Genomic DNA, 23496 nt, shown 5'->3' on the forward strand with positions numbered 1-23496 from the left:
GTTTCAGTTGTATATTATCAGGTCAGGTTAAATCGGATATAAGTTGTGTCAGGTTAATTTAATGGTTCGACTCGGATTAGGTTGGGTCCGAGTCAAATCATTTCAGGTTATTTTTAGGTTGATTTGAAATCAAAAATAGTTCGGGTACGGGCCGCGTTAATTTCAGTTCGGATCGATGTCAATTCATGTCAAAACGGTTCAGGTTCGAATCAGCTAAATACAAGGTTAATTAAAGTTCGAATGGACTTCAGGTCAGATCTAGTTCAGATCGGGTCACATCATTGAAAGATAAAATTTAGATCGAATCTTATCAGATATGAATTGACTTCAGGTCGGGTCATTTTTGGGTTATTTACTTTTTGTCTTTTATGAATGTCGAATTTTAATTTGTAATTATATATGATTTATAGTAAATTACAAAAATATAAATAATTATGGGTCAATTTTGATAAAAATATAATTTTAAGGACTAAATTGAACAACATGAAATTATAAACAAAAAATTAAATAAATTAAACAATATTACAACACACTGGGATCAAATCAAAATAATTATAAAATGTGAAGTTGAATTAATATAAAAATGGAATGGATTGTATCCATTTAAAAAGTTGGTAAACAAAAGTTTATAGGGTTTCGAGAATATGATATAATTTTCTAATTTATAGAATTTGAAATGAAGTTTATTATGTGATTTATATTTTATAAGGTGTGAAGTAAATTACAAAAATATAAATAAGTATGGGTCAATTTCATATACAAATATAATTTTAAGGATTAAATTGAACAAATATGAAATTATAAATTAAAATTTAAATAAATTAAACAACACACATGGATCAAATCAAAATAATTATAAAATATGAAATTGAAATTAATATAAAAATGGTTTGAATTGTATTCATTTCAAAAGTTGAGGAAAATTGAAACAATTATAATATAGGTAAAGTATAGTAATGGTCACTGAACTTTTCTAAATCTTTCATTTAGGTCCCCCAACTTTTAAATCTTACAATAAAGTCTCCCAATATTTAGTTTGTTTGCAATATGGTCCACCAATAGTTATTTCGGGGACCATATTGCAAACAGACAAAATGTTGGGGGACTATATTGCAAACGGACTAAATGTTGGGGGACCATATTGCAAATAAACTAAATGTTGGGGGACCATATTGCAAACGGACTAAATGTTGGGCGACTGTATTGCAAGTTTTAAAAGTTGGGGATCTAAATGAAAGCTTTAGAAAAGTTTAGTGACCATTACTATATTTTTCCCTCTATTAGGCATATTTTAAAAGTTTAGTGACCTAATTTTAGGGTTAACTGCATTGAGCTTTACCATATTTTAGGCATCATGTCTGCTGACTGTCGTTGATGATAGCTGTATATGGCGGAACTGAACACCTCTGACCAAATGTCTAGTGTTTCCTTCGCCTATGCAACCTTGATGGCGATACAAACTGGGAAGTGGTTTGGAAACTGCAGCTACCACAACACATTCATGTCTTTCTTTGGACAATACTCAATGGAAAGCTTATGACCGACTTGGAGCGTACTAAAAGATCGCTTACCACATTGCTCCTTATGTGGAGAGTCGAAATCTGTTTTGCATGCATTTCATGACTGCCCCGAAAGTAAGCAACTATGGTCGTCTATAATTCCTTTGGAATGGCGTGATAGTTTCTTTTCTTTGGATCAACGGGAATGGCTCTTAAGTAACGTCCATGTGGAAACTGATCAGCGAAACTGATAGCTGTGGAAACGTAGGTGCGCGTTTGTTTTTCAAATTGCATTGGTATGGGCATGATACTCTCAAGGTTGCAGCTTATATGATCTTGAAACCTAGCAGTTGGTACAATGGGAGAAACCGTAAATAACATGTAAATTGATTTTATGTAAAATAATTGTTTTTTCCCTATTATTTTTAAGACTTATTAAGAAAATTAATTGATTTATTTAGTTTAAATTTTTAAAATCGATAACCAAATCGAATTAATCAGTCAAAACTAAATAAACCGAATTTTTTTTATCAAGTCAATTTAATTTAATCTGTTAATTCAGCTATCCCCTCTTGTATATTTACTAAAGAAAACGAAAGAAAGGCCTTTAAGATCATAGACAATCACATTTGCAAATAACTAAAAAGTAAAGAATAAGGTAATGATGTAAGACTATATCTTTTACGAAGTGTTTAAAAATCCAGAAGAGCACAAAATTTGCTCTGTTCAGCATTTTCAAGTCATCATTTATTCAACAATAGAGAAGACACTAACCAAGAGGGTTATTACCAAGAATGTTGGATATTGTTCGTGTTCGTGTTTGAACATCATAAAACTTGGCTTTTTAAGCGAAGAAGACCAGAATGAACAGAACTAGCAAAAATATTATTATCATTATTTGGCCCTTAGCGCCAGCCTTATTCATAATAATAGCCATTTTTCTCTTGGCATTAAAAGAATAGACAAGTAACACAGTTAAAGGGCTGCATATTCAGCTCAAGTTTTTGAAAAATAAGATCAAATATTTAATATTTCTAATTGCAGATTGTGAATAAAAATTACCTGAACAAAATCCAGTTGGTTTTTTCTGCTGTCTATTTCGGTACCCAACCCATCTAATATTTCTCCTGAAACACCAAGGCATTCCAATTAGCATGTCAAATGGACAACACCGAACCGATGCAGATATCAGATGATATCTATTTTATTAGCAATATCTAAGTTGATGCATTATTTGGAAGGAGGCCCCTTTGTTATTAAAACATATCATGAGCCCTTGAAATATTTACTATAGCAGAAATTGACTACAACAATACAAAATAAAGGGATGACTGAATTACTTGGCTTGGATTATACAATACAATACATGAAAGGAAAATCTAATGTGGTGGCAGATGCTCTATCTCGGCAATGGGAAAACCAAGGGCAGTGACAGGCTATGGGAGTTACTACTCTGATTCCTGGTTGGGTGCAGGAAGTCGAAGAAAACTATAAAATGAGCTAGTTGTTGAATGTATTTCAATTTTATATGTTAGTTCCACTGTTGATGCTAAGTGGAAATACTCTAAAGGTATCTTAAGATACAATAATATAGTGAATATTGGGGCTAATGGTAGCCTAAGATTACAACTTCTTCAGATTTTACATGACTCACCACATGGTGGTCATTCAGGGGATCAAGCTACATATTATAGGCTTAAATCATATTTCTATTGGCCAAAACTTAAAGCCATGATCACTACATATGTCAGACAATGTGATGTGTGCCAACAGACTAAAATAGAACATGTGACAAAACCTGGTTTGTTACAAACATTGCAAATTCCTAACCAAGATTGGGAAGTGGTCACTATGGATTTTATTGAAGGCCTTTCTACTTCATTTAAGAGAAATTGCATTTTGATGGTAGTGGATAAATTTACTAAATGCATTCACTTTATGACATTATCTCACCTCTATTCAGCTGCATAGGTGGCTAAGTTGTATTTTGATAATGTCTACAAGGCACATGACCAACCTAAAATGGCCATTTCTGATAGAGACAAGACCTTCACCAATACCTTTTAGAAGGAACTGATGAAGTAGTTGGGTACACAGACTTTATTTAGTATAGCATAGCATCCAGAGACAGATAGCCAAACAAAAAGAGTAAACCAGTGTTTCGAGCAGTATCTTAGAGGACTATGTTTCCTATAACCTAAATAGTGCGCTAGGTGGTTGTGCCATGCTGATTGGTAGCACAATACCAATTATCACACAACCGTTAAACTCACACCATTTTAAGCATTTTATGGATACAAACCACTTAATATGGGTTGGCACACAGACACGTAGGTGCAAAGTGTTAGTGAAATACTTAACAGTAGTGAAGAAGTCAAATAAATAGTTAAAGAACAGTTGGAACAATCAAGTAATAGAATGAAGCAACAGGCTGATAAACATAGAACAAAGAGAAGCTTTGAGGTAGGCGATGAAATGTACCTGAAACTTTAGCCTTACAGGTCCTGGCTTTGCGAAAATATCTAAAGGTAGCAGCAAGATACTATGGTCCATATAAAATTTTGGTGAAGATAGGGCAGGTAGCCTATCGATTGGAGTTACCAGTGACCTCTAAATTACATCTCATATTTCATGTTTGTCTGTTAAAGAAACTCATTGGGGAGTCATTGGTTCCTTCAACTGAACCACCTGCAGTAGAGGAAGATTGTCAATTTAGAGTAGCACCGTAAAAAATCATAGCAAATAGATTTTTAAATCGAAACAATCAATCGGTGACCCAACTTCTCACCTGCTGGTCGAATCTGGATGCTACTCATGACACTTGGGAAGACTATATGGTCTTGAGAGGGTAGTTTCCATCTTTTGATCCTCGGGGACAAGGATTTTTTCAAGGGGAGGGTATTGTCATAGTCAGAGAAGGAGATGAGTATTTGGACATGAAGGATTTATGAATTGGGGATTGAGGGTTAGGAATTGGAACTGAAGAATTGGGAAATCTTACCTGCCCAACACGTGAAAAGCATGGGGAAGCTATAATGCCTTACCAGTCTGCTTGAGAGTCAGTGGATCAACCCCACGGAAGATCCCATTATCTGCAGGAGACATTGGAGTTTGTTAGCAAGGACTACTAACTAGCATTAGATAGATTCTCAGTACATTTTGTAAACAAATAAAACATTGTACCCATGATGAAAACGACCTGCATTTTCTATGAATGAAATCTATTATTTTCTATTCAATTCTTTCTCTACTTCAATCCCAATCTTCTCTAAGTTAACCTAAGATATAACACTCTCTCCACTATAGTCTTATTCTACATCTCTCTCACCCAAGGTGGACCACAAGTTGTTAAATGAATGATGATCCAAAAAATAAACAGGAAAAAAATCATATTATTACTGGATTGAACAAAATAGAGAAGAAAATAAGATAAGAAATTGTTTATTCATATGTAGTCATAAAATTGAATTGACAAAATCGTTGAGGCCTTTTACATAGTTTCCTTAAAAATATATCCGTCCACTTCTATAATGCTAGATATCATTAGCCGACTGTCTCTCAGTAAACAAAATGAGATGAGAACAAAAACAACACAACTAAAATGATTAGAAAATAGTAATCCAAGTTTACTGGCGAGCGTTTGAGAGAGATTGAGTCACCTTCATAAAAAACAATCACATTTAAGACAATTTTCAAAAAGTAATTGCAATAGTAAAGCCTATATAATTAATATAACTGATAAACAAAGGCTATTGAGTTACAATTTGGTGAAACGGACTGCAAAAAGGGACTTATAATGTCAAAAAATGTTAGGGTAGAGGTCTTAAAAAAATTCAACGAACAATAGTCAAAGTCAACAATCAATGGTCAATGATCAAAGTCAACGAGCAATGGTTAACAGTTGGGTCAAGTCAGGTCCGGTCAAATCGATTTGGGTCTGGTTTAGGTCAGTGGTTTGGTTCTGGTTCAGGTAAGACCAGTTTAACCCCATAAACCTGTTTGCAATAAATAACCTCCACACGCATAATGGTAGCACGTGTGGTGCATGAAACGACTTCTAATGATTGGAATCACAACAAACTTTCTAGATTTGTATTTTAAAGTGTGAGGATTCCTTTACCAAGGTTGGTTCACGATGTTGAGCGAAAAAAACACGACTTTCACAAAACTCAAAAGTTTCCACACTTCTCTATTGCTAACAACGCCCATGAGGATATAATAAAGGGTGTGTTTTGCCCATGTAGACGTGATGTGTCATGGACTTAGTCTAGTTGGTTCTGTTGCTAACATGTGCAACACTTTAAAGGGACACTTCCTCACCAAGTCAACCTTATTCTTGAATATCTGATCAAACACAAGCACACATCTAGTTAGATCTCTGCCACAACAAGGTCTTTCAGGTTGTGGATTAAAACTGTGGGGTATAGCGAATGCACACGGTCGAGCTCAGACTCTCCAGAAGGAAAAAAAATGTATTATTAATGGAAATAACATCGAGTTACAGAAGACTCAACCACACTATCGACTAGGCTATAGGGGCAACCTTTGACTGTTTCACAAGACACGTACCTTTACTTGTGGATCGTTCCAAACTCTGTCGACTGTCCACCCCTATATATATATATGAAAACAAAATAACATAAATGCTACCTGTAGATGTTAAAATGCTTAAACTGGGGATTATTGATGAAATTAGCGGTGGATAGTGGATTCACGCCAATAGTAGTCTGTTGCGCCCGCAATCTAATGGGTAATGGTGTATAGCGCCAATAGTAGTCTGTTGCGCCCGCAATCTAATGGGTAATGGTGTATAGCGCCAATAAGAGGACGTTATTATCGTTATTTACTGTTACTATAAAACAAAAATAAAAAAATTGAAAAAGATGAATCTCACCGCGAAAAAATGAAATGAATATATTCATCTGCAAAAGTTAAAAGAACAACAAGAAATAATTGAAAAAAGTAAAAAAAAAAGAAATACGCTAAAATCAGTACTACAATATAAAAGTAAGACCAATCCAAATTTGAAACTCAATTTAAATGACACTTCCAACAACAAAATTTCAAAAATGCATTTTTAAAAAAAAAATCTCTCTTAAACTCTAAAAAAACAGAGCATATCAAGCAAGACTCACCAAAGATCAAATCGAGAAGGCAAAGTTATTTTGAAGCAAATCTTACATGCGTCTATCGAGCTTCTCCATCGGTGAATAAGTTGAGCAGTAACGATGGCCGACGAGCTTCCATTTGAGAAGGTAAAATAAAAAGATTAAAAAAATATCCTTATTTCTTAGATCTAATTTTGTATAAGATGAAACTTGAAGTTTTCTTTTAAAGATGAAAGGTTCGGGGGAGGGGGAGTTGAGACTTGAGAAAGCTTTTGCCATGTGGGGGTTGGGGGTGAGTTGAGACTTGAGAAAGCTTCTGTCGTTTGCTCTTCTACAAAATTAGATCTAAGAAGTAAGGATATTTTTTTTAATCTTTTTATTTTACCTTCTCAAATGGAAGCTCGTCGACCGTCGTTACTGCTCAACTTATTCACCGACGGAGAAATAATTTTAATTTTAAATCATAATTTAAGAGTTTTGTGGGCTCTGGGCTGTGTTCTACTTTAAATTGGAGATAGGTTTTATTTTTTTAATATTTTTTAAAATATATTTTAAAGGATATATTAATTTGACATCCCTCCCACCTTTTAGAATTTATAATTTAATCCTTAGTTTAAAATGTAAACTTTATTTTTTTTATTTAATTTAGTCTTAATTTTAGTAATTTAAATTTCTTCCATTTAAATTTTACATTTTTATTTTAATTATATTTAATTTAGTAACTTTTGTTCTTTAAATTTATTCAAATTTCATTCAACATTTCAACCTTCATTTTTTGTATTTCATTACATTTTTATTATCATGATAAACTAGTGTAATTAAATAATAATTCAAGTTTAAAAATACAATAGATTTTTGTTTAACTTTATGTATATATGGATTTCATTTTTTATTGAAATTGAACCATGCCACCACGTACTGAAAAGTTTTTGACTAAAAGATTAGAAGGTGCACCGAGTAGAGATATAGGTTGGCACTTTGGAGATCTACTTCCAAATACAAAAGGAAATGTCGTATGTAAACTTTGTGGAAAAGTTATGAAAGAAGGAATAACATAGTTGAAAAGCAAATTGCTCATAAAACCAATGAAGTTACACCATGCCTTAATGTCACTAGTATGTGATAGTGATACTTTATAATTTCTTTAGGAAAAAATACTTTATAATTATTTTTTGACACATGTTCTTTATAATTATTTTTAAATATTAACAATAAATATCATAAATTACTAATAGTGTGAATTATATTTATTTGATTACAGGTATCATTAGAAAAAAAAGCATTATGAAATTACTTTAAGAAGCCAAAGAAAAGAAAATGGACCAAAAAAGGAGAACAAATGAATTCTTATCAAAATTAAAGGAAGAGGTCGATGAATTCGTAGATGATGTTTCTACTATGAGACAAGCCACTCGAGAAAGTATTCAATCACAACACGAGTGGCATAGAAGAGAATAATTTAGATGAAGTACGGGTGGTTGGGGTAACGTTTATGAAGAATGACGATCTTCTACTCTTGGATCATCTGGAAGCTATTATGGAGAAAGATACAACCCAAATGAGACTGAATTTACTTTAAGGGGAACTATACCTAAATTGGTTAAGAGCAAAAGCTCAAGACAACCAAAGGTTAGCTAGTCTATTTTAAAGACGTTGCATAAAAAGATGGGTGAAGCAGTTTCGAAAGTTTTAATATACGATCGACTTCCTTTCCAATTAGCAAGCTCATCTTAGTTGTATAACTTAATTCAAGTATCAATGGAAGTTGGACAAGGTGTAAAGCTTCCAACACCTTATGAGATTTTAGATGTGTATTTGACATAAAAGTATGAACAAGTTCATGAATGGGTAAATGGACTGAAGACGCATTGGAAACAATTGGGTGCAACTTTGATGTGTGATGGTTGGATCAATAGCTTAAATCAAATTCACATCATCAACTTCCTTGTTTATTGTAGTAAATGAACCATATTTTGGAATTCTATGGATGTCTCAAGTGTTCGTAGTAGAGAAGTTGAATTCTACTACAATTTGTTAGATAGATTTGTTGAAGAAATTGGGGAAGAATATATTATCCAAATAGTGACTGACAATGAGGCAGCAATGAAAGCCGTTGGGAAAAGATTAATGTTAAAAATAAACCATCTTTATTGGACCTCATATGCAACTCACTACTTAGATTTATGTCTTGATGATATTGGAAAAAAGTCTAGTGTAGCAAAAATGTTAGAGGAAGCGAAGAAAGTGACTTTCTTCATATATAATCACATTTGGACCGTTGACTTGATGAAGAAGTATACTCACGGTAAACAAATTCTTCACCCTGCTCTTACTCGATTAGCTACTCATTTCATAAAACTTGAGGAGATAACAAGGCAAAAACAAGGTCTGAGAAAGATGTTTAACTCAAAGGTCATTATTTTATAATTAGTTAATATAGTTACTCAAATTTAACAATATTTAATGATTTTATTAGTTCCAATTTTCAAATAAGTTAAATTATGTTAATGATTTTTTTTTTCTTATTAAGATATAAGAATTTAGAGAATAAAAATGGGGACAAGAAAAATTAGGTCCTGCTTATGAAGCTAAAAAAATTGTTTTGGGAAAAGATTTTTGGAAAAAAGCCGTTAATATCATAAAAGTTTACGAACTAGTCAAAGTGTTGATGCTTGTGGACAGTGATGAAAAACCAACGATGGCCTTTATTTATGAGGTCGTTGATAGAGCTTAACGAGCAATTAAAGAAAATTGTCAATATTCCATCGAGTATGAAAGAATTATTGACAATATATAGAATTTTATGCATTTTGACTTGCATTTAGTTGGTAAGATAAAATATATCATATAATTAAGAGTTATTTTTTATTTTTTTATTTTAAGTTTTATAATTTATATTATTATCATTTGAGAATATTCTTATAAATTATGATTAGGTTATTTCATCAATCCTCAATTTAAATAATATTATGATTAAAACCTTCTATTGATAATCTAATCAGAATGGTTAATCAAGTTAGATTCATGTGCTATTATTTGTAACTTAGTTAAATAATTTGAAAATTGAACTATTTTTCTCGTTTTTACTCAAACTTTTATTTATGCAGTTGTTACTATTTCGAAATAAACACGAGACAATTGGTACTCCATAGGCCCAAAGAGCTTGGAATCAAATGAATATGGGTAAATAGTTAATTAAATTATTTACTTTATATTGTTTAATTATCTTTGTACATTTTGATGTTAGTTAGAAATTTAAATAATATTATGCAGCTGAGTGGCAGATGATGTATGGTACATGTACTCTTGAATTACAATGATTAGCAATTAAAGTGCTTAGTCAAATGACTTCTGCATCAAATTGTGAACGAAACTAGAGCACATTCAACTATATTCACACCAAATCAAGAAATCGATTGAAGTACAAAAAACTTGAGAAACTAGTATTTACCTATTATAATATAAGGCTTAAAATGAGGCATCAAAAAATAATGAACATTGATTATATAAACGTTAGTTACAATCCTATCAGCCTTGATCATATCTTTGAATATGTTGATCCATTATCAGAATGGCTTCAAGGGAAAGAGAATCCATTATTAGATTGTGAAAATGCCAGTGTGTTGCCTATGGATACCTTAGATGATGAAATGAATGTTGATGATCAATCTCAACAGCAAAATTTATCATATTCAAGTTCTAGTGCAAGGCCAAGCCAAAGTGGTGATGAGCCTGATGGTGGTGGTTTAAGTCCAATTGACAACGATAATAGATAGAGTGTTGATGGAGTTGAATTTAGATCTTCTGATCAGTATGGAGAAGAATATGTTTATACTGATAGTGACATTTATGTGATAGGTCAGAACTCATAGGAAATATGGTTGTTGCATCTAGTAGAGAAAGAAGTGAACCAAGAGCTCGATCAGAAGAAAAAGAGAAAGACACCAAAAAACATATTTCTGAAGGTTCTTCTTCCAGCAAGAGATCGAATTCTAGTAAACCTGGGTATAGGATTCATCTACTAGCACTCGTGATTTTTATTCATCGGGACAATCTTTATATTTTCAACCTTCACATGGTTATTATCCATAATTTTCTAATTATGGTGTGCCATATTAGCCTAAAATGTATCCTCCGCCACCAATGTATCACCCACCTCCACCTCACGTGCATGTTCCTCCTCAAGTATATCCTCAATCTCAATTATTTTAAAATCAAGGTGAAAATGTTAAATTTTTATATATATTTTTGGACAAAGACCACAGAGATCAAGTGACAATCACTCTCAAAGTGAAGGTGAAGGATCTGAACTTCCTCGATATTCCCTTAATTGGTGAAATTGCTACTACCCCATTTCTAAGGTATGTTTTTCCTACCCAAAGAATCTATTTTTCTATTCCATTTCATTAGTTAACATTTTTTTGGATTTTAATTTACCTTGTTTGATTGGTTTTAGATTAAAAGAGAGACATTCATAATGAAGATTGCTAAACATCTTAACATAGTTAGGTTGCATTAGGTATGTGTTGTTTTAAGTAATGTACATCTCAACAGAGTTAGGTTGCATGAGGTATGTGTTGTTTTAATTATTGTACATCGTACTTTTATGTTCTTGCTTTAACGAAGATTGTTTTCTTGCTTTAATTATTGCATTAGGTATGTGTTGATCTTCTTACTTACATTTGAGATATATATTGTTAATATATATATATTATTCTTAAGTTTTCCAGTGAATGATAACTCTTTTGATAAAATGGAAAAGAATTTCTTAACTCATAGTTATAGAAAAATTTATTTTTATCCATTTTAATTTCTTAGAGTTTTCCTACGTTGATAGTCTTATTTCTTTTAAATAATAATATATTCACAAATTCACCGTTAATTAATTATCTTATCCTATCATTGGGTTTTTAAAGTCTTCTATTTGGTTAAACTATATTATATATATATGTCATTTTCGTTTAGAAAACATTCTAAAAATGATTTCTTATAATTACAATTATTATTATTTTTATTATGTTTTGGGATAAGTTGTGCGAAATTTAAAAACATTCACAACCACGACACCCATAGTGATTGAGATGGCATTCATTATGTCTACAATTGTGATAAATGCAGTGCGACCAAAAACGTGATCGTGAACGCTATTTAAATCTCTGATCTAGGCCTCCCCATTTAACTAGGTATTCTCGTCTCGGCTTTTTTCCCACCATAATCACTCTATCGACATGAATCTCATTAACATAACTCTGTGAAGGTGGTTGCGTACAGATCAACTCCCTGGTTTTCTGACTCCAATTGACGTCACTAGGGTCAAAATGAAATGAATTTAAATTGTTCACATGGAAGATTGGGTGACCTTTAGTCCAAGTTGGAGGGTCAATCTTGTAAGAAGTATTTTCCACTTTTTCCACTCTTGAGATCAGACCTTCATACTTGTGCACCAAGAAATGATCCCTCTTTCGTAAGAATCTAAGTTGTTATGGCATCAGCTTGATAAGTACCAAATCCCCAACTTGAAATTCAAGAATCCTTTCTATTACGGTCTGCACACTTCTTATATTTTGTAGCTTTCTCTAAGTATGCATTCGCAATCTTAGTAGTATGCTTCCACTCCCCCTACAAAATTAGAGACACGAAGGAACCTCCCTTGGAGAAGTCTCATCTGTTGTATGAGAAAGTTTCGATTGTTGACCTGTAACAAGTTTAGAGGGGATTTTATTAGTGCAAAAACTCTTTTATGAATTGGAACATAGCTATGCAACATTCAACAATGGATGCCAGTTTTTCTTATTGCCATGAATGAAGTGCCTCAAATACTCCTCCAATAGGCAATTAAAATGCTCAGTCTGGTTATCTGTATAAGGATTGTAACTCGACGAGAAGTTGAGTTGTGTTCCAACTAACTTGAACAAACCATTCCATAATTTTCCAATGAATTTTCCTTCTCGATCGTTGATTATGCTTTGCAAAATGCCCAATATTTCATCATATGTTTGAATATTGTCATCGTCCATTTTATATGGGTGATGGCGTTATATACATATTATTAACCATATATTCTATATCCATATCCATATCCATATCCATATCCATATCCATATCCATATCCATATCCATATCCATATACATATACATATATTACTCATGTTATAAATAAATGTAGCCTCATTTTATTCAACTCTAAAAAATCATAAAAACCTATTTATATTACATATAGGTCTATTTACATATATTAGAATCCAATAAATAATACCCGTTACAAAAAATAAGCCCAAAAAATCACAAGCCCATTTTATCTTAAAATAATAAAACCTTAGCCCCTAAAATTTGTCTTTTACCGCCATTATTTGAGCTAAAATATGCCCCCGGATATCTCGATTGGTTTGGACATTTCATGACGTCCATGTCATGTGGGTGCGCCTCCAACCCCAGCAGGTTTGAATTCACACCGATTTACACCCCATGCACCTGTATGCAAGACGGAGTCTTGTCTTACACATTCTACTACACCCAAGTTGGTTCATGTATATAAATATATCTCACACTTAGTATCCCAGCAATGTGAGATATAAGCTTTCTATTTCCTCAACAAAATTCTCAATTAACTTGGTTTGAGCATTAATTTCTCATTCATCGCTCATTCATTTAAGCATATGATATACTATTGTAAAGTTATCATGGAGTAGAATATAAAATTATAATTTTATGATTCAAATCTTCACCTTTACCCATTGACAATATGCCTCAAAATTTTCAAAAGTATATATTTCCAGCAATACCTACATTAATGAAATTGATTATTTAGTTAAAAGATTGACTCAATGTGGTAGTAGAATCTACGATCAATAATTACATGGTATATGTTTGCATCAACCCATGAACATTCTCTTGTGAAAGTATATTTACTTTACCAGCTGACCAATAGGTACTATCATTGAACTATTCTAACGTTTGTAGAAACGATGATATACCTTACACAATTACCTCCCTAACAATGTTTTTAGTTCTCATGGTTATGTTCATATAGCCGTGGACATCTCCTATTTATGCAAGAGCTTAGAGAACTATGTCTCATTAGTCTTTTTGAAGCGGTTCTGATTCACTCTCACAAATGTGACTTATATTTTTTGACTATCGAACACAAAATAGTCATTAAAAGAATTGCTTAACCTATCTCTCTTTTCATCACTATTTATAACTAGGGATAAAACCCCCACAATGACTACAGAAGGTTTATGTAAGTAGGTTGTCTCTTTGAACCTAGGTATTGTGAACTCTAGTTTCCTTAAATATTAATAGGCTTTAGTCCAATTCCTTATGATGTTTTATCAACTTGATGTCGAATCAACCATTTGGTTAGCATCTATTCAATGTTATTTTTTTGATTTTATAAAGTCAAAAGATATCATTTCATTTAAGTTCAATTATTTAATGGTATTGTGTTGATGACGCATGTGTCTCGACTTATCATTATATATTATGTATACTCACTGAGTTTTGTTAGCTCAATCTTCAAATTTTTTGCATATGTATGTTATAAGTTTGGTGGATCGCGATGGGACAATGACATTCATCAGAGGATTCTCAGTGGGAATACTAGAATACAATGATGAGGACGTGAGTAGGCACGTAGAAGTGCCAATTTTTATTCCAGTTTGTTGTAAAATTTTATTTACGTATTTTAATTTTCAAAATAAAAGAGCTATGTTTTTGTAACTTCTCATGTTTTTCATATGTTTTATAATTTATTTTAAAATTTTTGAGTAAATCATATTTTTCTAATAGTGTGAATTATGAGATTACTTTGGTGATTTAATATAACATCTCTGCTTCAGGTTCAATTTCAAACCGAGTCGATAGAATTATATGTCCTCCGATTTATAGGCACCATCTAGCAACAATAAGCCCTCAGGAAAAAAATTTGGAAAATTCAAAAAATAAATTAACTAACCTCTAACTATATCATTTGATTGATAAAGAATATGTATGACAAGAGAATTTCCAATATATCACAACTATAGTGATGATGAAATTGGTTGAAGAATTGTATCAATTAAAGAACCATTCTAAAGTCATGTATATTTTTCTAAAGAGGAAGAAGAGGATAGTGAAAGATTGTTACAGAAAATTCTCTCAAACCTTATTTATATCTCCCACTAATTATGGTGATTAATAAGTCAAAACTACCACTTGATTGTAATTACCGTTAATTTACAAAATTGTATCCTATAAAATTAAGGATGATCGAAATATGCAAAATATTTATTTAATAAATTAAATTTTCTACCAATAAAGTGTTTGATTAGGATGATGTTACGAATTAACTACATACCAATTCATTTGAAAAAAAATAGAAATAATAAATTATATTGTAAAAATATTTATATCTTTCAATAATTTTATATAATTTTAAAATCAAATAGTTTATATGAATAGTGAAATTTGAGATTTTTTAATAGTATGTGGTGATTACGAGGGTAATATATGTTCATAATTTTTTAACTATTGACAATGCACACATCCTGTAGACACAGTTACTCAAACCTAGGACATCAAGGGAAAATACACTCCTTTAACTACTGAGGCCATTTGATGGGTTCATTGAGGCTCCCTTTAACTATTTAGTTAGAGTAGACCTCGCAAATTTGACCAGTACCCAATTATCCGAATCGATTTATCCGATATATACCCGAACAAGATGGCCCAAAATTGATCTGAAACCTAAAATAACATGAATTGAACCGAAATTGACACAAATTTTAGTTGGATCGAAAGCAAACCAAATCAATATTAACCGAAACAAAAGCATAAACTAAATTATGAATTCCAAAACTAACATATACGAATTTAGTTTACCCAATCTCTATGCAGCATACTCTGAATTCCATGATGGTCCTTAACTCCTTTGCAAATCAGTGCAATGAATTATGAATCCCCACCCAAGTAGCTGAGTGGGCAGAGTAAAATGTAACATAAACATTGGCTCAAGCTTTGCATTGCTTGCACTCTACGAAGCATAAAAGCCAAGCAAAATGGAACATGAGTAGTAGCCTTCATCAACTCTGAAAATCTCCCTTCCCCTAATGAGTTATGTGTTAGAGTATGCCCAAAGATCAATCATATGAAGATTGTAATAATACTTTTATTTATCGATTTTATTGAATAAAGGCATTGCCACTATTATTTTCAGTTATATATATGTATTTAACACAAACTGGAAGATAATAAAGTCCATATAATGACATAATTGTTATTATTAAAAGATCCCTAGTCAAGTATTATTATGGGCATGGACAATAACAATACGCTTAACACTAACATGTTATTGATTGATGACAACGAGTTGTCATCGACATAGAGATGTCAGAATTGATACATGATTATATTGTTAGAGAACAATGTATTGGATTGACCCACCATGAGCATATGTCTTGGATTATTATGTGACAGTCATAATATTGCTCATGGTGATGACTATATGTATGATCCTCAGACTTGAGATCAATACTATCCCAACATATATTGGTGTATGTTTTGATGCAGCTAAACAAGCTCCGTAACTGGTTGCTTTATAAAGACTGTTATTGAATATATCTCAATATATGTAGTGGGTGTGTATGATTAAGATAGGATTTGTCCTTCCTACATAATAGGAAATATATCACGGGCCACTTGATTGAGTAAGACTAGAAACGCATGGCCGTGCTCGAATAAGTTGATATGAGATATCATAAGCTATTTGTTAATTAAAGTCTACTCTAGATATCAAGAAACAATAGATGTGCTATACAAGTGTGACTATTCCAAGACTTGTGCCTATTCTAGATATAAAGGACATAAGGATGTAATACATAAAAGAGTTAATCACCAAGATGATATGTCGAATCATATTTTCTTGTAACTTAGGTGACAATGATATATTGCTAGATGTCACTCATTGTATGTAATATTAGAATTGTTCTAATAATTATTGCTAACGTTACAATAACCTACGGGTCACACCCTAGGATTGAAACAAGCAAAGAAGTACAATTTATTGTACGTTACTAAAATATATCTAGAGTTAATTAAATATATATTTTAATAATCCTGAATATTTAATTTCAATTAATTAAATATAGATTTAATTAATTTGAAATAATAAAATCTCTAATATGATTAGGGTAACTTGGATATAAAAGGATTATTAAATTTCAATTAATTGAATATAGATTTAATTAATTTGAAATAATAAAAACCCTAATATGATTAGGGTAACTTGGCTATAAAAGGGTGTGTTAGGTCTAGCAGCCTTTTTAGAACACACAAAACCCTCAGCCGTTTTTCTCTCAAAATGGCTTTGGGGAAGAAAATTATTGCTCTCAATCGGGTAAAATGAGTAGAGGCCGAGACGTGATTTTGTGGAGTCTTACGATTCGAACCAATCTACACCACCAGTAATCACTGTTGTCCTTGTTGTTTTTCAAGGAACCCGTTGTAAGTATTCGCATCCATTCCTCCTGATTTCAGTTTTTCGTACTTGGATCGCTGGTGAGACTGTCCAGTTTTGTTTCCGCTGCGCCATAGGGTGCGCCGACAGTCCAACATTATGAACTCTCAACACTTTTCACTCCAACACATCATTTTATTGATATAAACCCCATGGCTCATTCTCCCTTCCATCAAAACCAAAACCTATTCCCACACCAACCATATTTCCCCCTCTCGCAATGGAGTCCAAATGGCTGCTGCTAGTACTTTTTTTGACGACGGCGATGATGCTGGCACCGGGGAACTGCCAGGAGTCTGTGAAGCCGTTGGTGAAGATGGTTAAGGGCAAGAAATTGTGTGACAAAGGGTGGGAATGTAAAGGGTGGTCTAAGTACTGTTGCAACCACACCATTTTTGATTATTTCCAGACTTACCAATTCGAGAACCTTTTCGCAAAGCGTAACACGCCGGTGGCTCATGCGGTTGGCTTCTGGGATTACCACTCTTTCATCACTGCTGCTGCTCAGTATCAGCCTCTTGGCGTTGGTACTACCGGGGAGAAGCTTCAGAATGTGAAGGAAGTTGCTGCTTTTCTTGGTCACGTAGGCAGCAAAACTTCATGTAGTAAAATGTTATCACACGTAAAAATATTTTTAAATACGCCACTGAATCTAGATCTGGTTGGTAATTATTTGAGGTGGCTATGGAGTGGAAACTGGGGGATCACTGGCTTGGGGTCTATGCTACAACAAGGAAATGAGCCCCAGCTAAATCTATTGTGACGATTACTACAAATATACTTATCCTTGCACCCCAGGAGTTTCATATCATGGCCGTGGTGCCTTGCCTATCTACTGGTATGTGATCAGGGATAGACCTAGAGGGGCTGGGTGGGGGCGATCTCCCCTTCTAAAAATTTCACATTCATATATTTTTTTAGATATTTTTTTATATTTTCTATTGAAAATATGTTTTCGACCACAAGAACTACAACTACGGAAAAACCGGAGAGGCTTTGAAAGTGGAATTGTTGAACCACCCGAAATATTTGGAGAACAACGCAACATTGGCATTCCAGACATCAATCTGGAGGTGGATGACACCGGTTAAGAAACACCAGCCTTCGGCACACGACGTTTTCCTCGGTAACTGGAAACCGACGAAGAACGACACTTTGGCCAAAAGGGTTCCAGGCTTTGGAACCACCATGAATGTTCTTTATGGGGATCAGGTTTGTGGTCAAGGTGATAGCGACTCAATGAACAACATCATCTCCCATTACTTTTATTACCTTGACCTTATGGGAGTCGGCCGGGAAGAAGCCGGTCCCCATGATGTGCTCACCTGTGAAGAACAAGAACCCTTTAGTGTTTCTCCCTCGTCTGTCACAACGTCGTGAAATGGGAACTCAGATGGGTTAATGTCGAGATTTTGGTTCTTCATGTGATTTCCACTATGTGCTGATCGCAACAATTATGGAGTTACTACTTCAGTTCGTGATGGTTGTAAACATTTTGAGATTCATATTTTATTATCAATATAAGAGTACTATCTATTGCCAAAACTTGGCATATATAATTGGGATCTTTTGCTAATGAATGCCTCGAAAATCATTTTTAATGAATCTTCAATTGATGGTTAAATGCATTACACAAAAAAAAGTTTGTCCCTCCACTATTAAAAGAGAGATTTTTTAAGGAAATACGATAATATATTAACCCGAATAGTGTCAATAAGAATAGCAGTAGAAAGAAAATCAAAACATTCATAATCAAAACAAGTAGATTGTCGGTTTGAAGATGCCCATTGTGCAAGGATAATAGCGACACACGAGGCAAAGATAATAGCGAGGTGGCAAAGCTAGGATCGAGTAATAGAGAAGAAACCTTCGGACAATCACGCATAGCATGAAGAACCGTTTCCTCTAAGAGAATACATATTCGACAGTGTCCATCACCTATACCTGCCAAGGACAAGCGGCTCTCCACCGGCAAAGCTTCATGCACGAGCCTCTAACCGAAAAGCATGACTTTCGATAAAGTGGGAAGCCTAGAGGGAAATAGCCATAGGCCCAAAGTGGAAGTAGGCGGATAGGTCATCCGCAACAAGCAAAGATAGTTAGACTTCGCTGAATAAATACCAAAGGAATGCTTCCCCCGAATGAAGACATCCGAAGCAATGAGAGTAATCGGGCAGCACATGATTGATTCAGCATCTGCCATAGAAAAGACACCACAGACTAGTATTTCATTCCAAGCGTGTCAGGGTGCATAAAATCCCCACAACAAACAGGGTTGGTCGGGCTATTATCATACACCGAAGGAAATTGAATTGGAGATGAACCTCCCCACTGAGCGATAATTAATGTCGATGTGTTTACTTCGACTTCTACTTTTATTGTTATTAACCATAAAAACAACAGTTGAATTGTCAAAATATATTATTAATGACCTAAAAATTGAGCCTACAAGTCTAAGCCCATATTTAAATTGGGCTTTCAAATATGCATTCGACTTGGATATTCAAAATACATTTGCATTCAAGTGATTCAAAGAACATACATTAGCAACATGTAAAGGAGCATTGGGAGACTAAGTACACTAGATGCACGTTATGAAGATGCATTGGGCAACCAGGGATAAATTCATTTCCAATATTCATTCACCCCTTTCCCAAACAATGCATCGACGGTCACCAAGGCAAGGAATATAGATAATTTCTGGTTCATTGAAGTTACACACAGTGACAGATTAAGAAATATTTTTTTAGGGTAGGCACATATATGTTAACGATACAAATTTTTTTAACGGAGATGATAAAAAAAAATTTTAACGGAGTTAATGCAAATAAAATTTCAGGATAGACACCATCAGTAAAACAGATGATTAATTGAAGAAAAATCAAATTTCAGGATAGACACAAATAAAATTTCAAAGTAGACACCATTAATAAAATAGATAACTAATCGAAGAAAATTTATATTTTAAGATGGGCACGTGCCCACCCTCAATGGATCCGCCACTGCATACACATACATGTATCATCATTAACAAAGAATCCTCTAGAATTCTTTTTAGTCCCTTTGTTTCCAACCTTGTAAATCCTATAATAGCATCTCATTTTCATCTTGTAAGACCTCTCTTTTAGAATACAAATTAAGTTATGTGAGTGTTCAACTCCTTTGTTTTGAATTGAACTTTTGTAATTTATCAATGATAAGTGGCATAAACCCCTTTGTTTCTATATTGTTGGTTTCTAATTCCCTACAGTTAGAAGATCACAGTTTCAAACTCAATTCTGTTTTGGATCGATATAAAGATCGAGTTAACATTCCCTCCATAATATTAGTTCTTTCTTCAATTTTTAATAATTTTAAACATAGTTTTCTTACACTGATTTTATCCATTCATTCACATCCTCACACCAACCATTATCTACGCATCCATCCATTTACCAATTCAAACCTTTTCATTTCTATTTACAAAATTTAATTAACGATCGGACAAACAAAACTACCTTGAAATCTTCCCCCATTCGGAATCGTATCATCTTTTTGGTAAGTAATGTCTCTAAAACTACAATTCCATCATCTAGAACATTAAATATGCTTTTTGGTTAGAGAGTTAATAAAAATATTATTTTAATATCACAATAATTGAGCATTTGTAACTCCATCTCTTACACTTCTCTCTTTCTCCACTATTAATATTCTTCATTATTCACATTCTTTTGAAAGTCATCATGTCAATTCAAATTCCGACCAACTTTCGTCACTGCTAATCACCGACCATCATCAAGGGTAAACTGCACGAATGATTATTAAAGTTTGAGTATGTCACAACCCTAGATAATAACAAATAAAAAATTAAAATTTAAAATCAATTTAGTTAAGATTTCGGACCAAATTGCAAGTTTTTGAAACTTGCAGCCTATTTTAGAAGCTGCAGGAAATTCAGGAACTTAACTCCGAATTTCCTCATTTTCTATCGACAGAGAAAAAAAATAAAGAAGGGAGTTGGTTCTACGGGGGGTTACACCCTACCCGGGGATAAGGTTGCCCATGCCCTAGTTGTTTAGGCTAGGATACTATTACTGATTTTTTATAAGTATATATATATGTTATTGGTTAGTTCGAGAGAACACTAAAAAATCCTCAAATTAGAACCAAGACAATCCCTAGCCGTCACCCTTCCACCGCCAAATCCACCACCGTTCGACAACCTTTGGAGTGTGCCGCCACTCCCACCGTGACCATCGTATCGCTCCGACATCGAATCACGAAAACCCCCAAAATCACGCCATTGTTTCGTTGATTTTCGGCTAATCTAGTCGTCATTGCCCGCTCACCACTACCTTTGTTGGCTTCCCCGACATCGTGCGACCGAAACTCGGTCGGTTTCACTTCTCGTCGATGCGCCATAGCCTACTGTCGTTGGGGGTAAGCTTCAAACTAATTTTCCAGTAACTTTGGCATATTTTTGCTGTGAATTGGGATTAATTTTGGCTAAAGCGGAGTTTGTAGTTGAACCGGGGTTAATCGGATGCCCAAAACATCCCTCGTCGCCGTCGCACCCGCCGCTACGCGTCGGTAGTGCACGTGGGATTCATCCACCCGTCCAGGTGCATTCTTGAACTGGTCCAGTTGAACCGAATCGAGTAAAGTTGAGTCAACAAGTTGGGTCAACTCACTAAGTCAACTCGTTGAGTTAACTCGGACATAGTCAACTTGTTGACTTTGACCAAAAAGTCAAAATTTCCAAAAAGTCATATTTTATGTTTTTCGACGTGATGAGTACGAGTCCAAAGTCCGTTTTGCCAAATTCGAATCTGAAAGCCTCCGAATTGACCGTCAAACCCGAGCATGCATATGTACTTAAGTGTTTTATTTACGAATAATTAAATTAAGGTTAGATACTGATATGATATTGCTATTTGAAGGTATATGAGACTCTGCCGATCGCTCGACAGCTCGACCCAGCTCCTCTCGATCAGTTCGACCTCGTGAGCAAGTAGTCACTCGTATGACCCGTAAACCTTATGATTACATAGATTAAAAATGTTACTCCGATAGTAACCCAGTTTTATTATGAATTAGGTTCAAGCACTACTGCAGAGCGTGGTGAAGCAAGGGCTCAGTAGACTCCCTGACCGACTCCATTTTACGAGGTATGTTCCTTATGTGCCATATAATTGTTTTCCCCGATTTAAAATGTGATTTTTCGAAATTTTTGATTACTGATTTATTGGATTATTGTTTAGGAACTATGATTGGTTTAATATATGTTAGATGATTACTTGTTTACACTGGAAATATGATTATGCTGATTACGAATTCATGGAAATTAATGTTTACTGTGTGAACTGTTTTATTGAGATACTATTTTGGGTAGGATACTGGAGTATGGAGGTTCAACTTTGATCAAGTTTATAATTCTTTACTGACCTAAGGCAACCCTTGGGTAGGCTCCGAGGCCCCGAGAAATGTCTTAGGTAGGCTCCGAGGCCCCGAGAACTGTCTTAGGTAGGCTCTCAGTCCCAAGGTGTTCCTTTTGGTTAGCTCCCTACACCCAATAGGTATAAGGTACGCCCTTATGGATGCAGTTCTGGGGGATCTGTATTTTGTTGTAGGGAGGAGGTTAATTACAAGTTTTAAATTTCAGCTTACTATGACTTTTACGATACCTTACTGAAACTCTTTTGATTTTTTTACTTATTATGTTTACGTGCATTATTGGGACACACTGAGCTCCCTTGCTCACCCTTTTTCAAATTGATTTTCCCTTTCAGATACTTTTAGATAGGCACTCTGAACCAGGCACTTGGAGGATCGTCACATTCTTACAGAACATTTTGTTGTAATGTTTCTATCTTCCGAACTGCTATTACGGTGACATGTGCCTTCATTTTGAAATACTTATTTTTATGATGTTTACTGCTTTGCCAACTGATATTAGACCTATTGTGATACAGATTAAGACATATTTTATTTTACTCCGTTACTTACGATTTTATTTTTACTCGTTTGGATTTAATTGTTATTTACTACGTTTTAAAGATGTTATTATGAATTTTAAATTATCAAAAATATTTTGGAAATTTTAATATAATCCGTTAGATCTAGTCGTAATGAATAGGTTGGGTCTAAATTTTCGTTTTCTCCTTTGAACTTTCAAAAAATACAAATTAGTCATTAACATTATCAATTTTTAACAAAATGATTACTTCACCATCATTTCCGTTAAATTGATGACGTGATAACACTAATAAAAAATTAATATTTAATTTTACCCCTAAACTACAACTAAAACATCAATGAGCGTTTAGATAATAATTTTATATCTAATTTACCTACAAAATATTTTAATTTCCAACTTTTTTTTAAATACCTACCACCACCATCACTGTTTTCCTCTCCG

The 23496-nt window shown here is 33.7% G+C and overlaps 1 long non-coding RNA gene and 1 pseudogene across 1 annotated transcript; one reads left to right on the top strand and one right to left on the bottom strand.

The window, feature by feature from the left end:
* Nucleotides 1–1598: 1598 nt before the first annotated feature.
* LOC120155754 lies at nucleotides 1599–18481 on the top strand (annotated as a pseudogene).
* Nucleotides 2460–4513, bottom strand: LOC120155755. Its single transcript, XR_005518997.1, has 3 exons — nucleotides 4288–4513; nucleotides 3981–4187; nucleotides 2460–2626 (listed from the first exon to the last, which is right to left on the bottom strand). It is a non-coding gene; the product is annotated as an uncharacterized LOC120155755 (long non-coding RNA).
* Nucleotides 18482–23496: the final 5015 nt, after the last annotated feature.

This window comes from Hibiscus syriacus, unplaced genomic scaffold, assembly GCF_006381635.1.
Source record: "Hibiscus syriacus cultivar Baekdansim isolate YM2019G1 unplaced genomic scaffold, ASM638163v2 tig00111207_pilon, whole genome shotgun sequence".
NCBI lineage: Eukaryota > Viridiplantae > Streptophyta > Magnoliopsida > Malvales > Malvaceae > Hibiscus > Hibiscus syriacus.